Below are 1737 nucleotides of genomic sequence, written 5' to 3'. Positions count from 1 at the left end.
CTGGACATTTCATATAAATGGAACTATGCAGTACATGGTCTTTTGTGTCTGGCTTCTTTCATGTAGCATAACGTTTCTGAAGTTCATCTATGTTGAGTCATGTATTCTCTCTTCTGTTGACTGATGGGGTGCTAGGGATTGAATCCTTGACCTTCAACACACTCAGCTTGCGCTGTATCTCTGAGCTATAACCCTTTGCTTTTAGAATAAAATTTTATGTTTCATTTTGACTCTCAACATGAATTTCATGTTGTAAATGACAGGATTGCATCCTTCTTTAAATATTACATTATGGAATAATATATATATTTATTTCTTTATATATATATTTCTTTATCTATTCATCTGTTGATGAGCACCTAAGCTGATTCTGTGTAGGAGTCGGGAATGGGGCTGCAGTAAAAATGGTACAATGCCCTTTGTTAGTTTCTCTGCCTCCCATTTCTGGTAGAAATGGATTTGATTATCCAACTATCACTAAGATGTTAACTGAGTGGATTTTCTTCTTACATCCACAGAAATTAATATTTTAATACCTGTGAAAGAGAATATTTAATTCTAAGAAGTGATTGTTAATTTGAGAGTTTGGGGCACCATAACATAGAGATAAAGGAGATACTTGGCATAGAATAAGGTTTCTTTTGTACCCATTTTGTATGTATATCATTGATTTTGATACAACCTCAAACCATTTTATTCTAAGATATGAACAGATTAAATTAAGTAGTGAAAAAATGTATTTATTTCTGGGACAAACTTTTGACTCAACTAGAGATTGAAAATGATAAAAAATTGTGCATATCATCACTATTTTACAGTTGCGCAGACTACAAATTGAGTTAGAGTAAGCATTTCTTAAAAACAAATGAACAAATCATTCATTATGACAGAATTTGTCAGTGCTTTCTCAGTGGCCAGCTCTGGGACCTTGATGACAATTGATGTAAGCAGTATTAGTTAGGGTTCTTTAGAGGAACAGAATTAATAAAAAATATGTGTGGCAAATAATATAGCTCAGCAGCACAACACCTGTCTGGGAAGCGCAAGGTCTTGAGTTCAATTCCAGGTGCAAAATATATATGCAATTTTACAACAGAGTTTATCACTTGTGTGTATAGGGTCAGAGATGGGAGAGTCTACAGTGACGGTCTGTGTGCCAGAGAGCCAGAGGATCCAGTAGCCACTCAGCCCAAGATGAAGGTCACAGAACAAGAGGGGCAAGGGCACCATGCCAGCCCAAAGTCAAAGCTCACTGAAGAGTCACCAGTGCAAGCCTGGGTTTGAAGGCTGAAGGAACTGGCGTCTGATGACCAAAGTCAGTGGTGAGGACTCAGGCTCTTCTCTCCAGCCAGCGTGGTTCTTTTCCCCTCAGTTTGCTGATGTACACATCAATCATCCACAGATGCACCTAGAACCATGGTTAACTAATCTGCTTGACCTTTCTCAATCCATTCAACTTGACAAATCATGATTAACTAATGGTCACAGGAACAAAACTCTCTTATGGACTTGGAAGTGTAAATTAAATTCCATAAGTACCAGTCAGTGGAAACAGAAGTAGTTACTTGTGACAAAGATCCTGCCTGAATGGACAGGTCAGAGAAGACAGCCTGGCTGATGTTAGAGCAGACACCCTTGTAGGAGGGAATGAGCCCCCTCAGCCAAAGGACTCTACACAAGAGTCATCTGGAAATGAAAGAAGTCCGATCTTCTAGACATGAAGGATTGGTGGTAGAA

The sequence above is a fragment of the Octodon degus genome, unplaced genomic scaffold (assembly GCF_000260255.1).
Source record: "Octodon degus isolate 3935 unplaced genomic scaffold, OctDeg1.0 scaffold00086, whole genome shotgun sequence".
Taxonomy (NCBI): Eukaryota; Metazoa; Chordata; class Mammalia; order Rodentia; family Octodontidae; genus Octodon; species Octodon degus.
Note: the sequence above shows the minus strand (reverse complement) of the source record.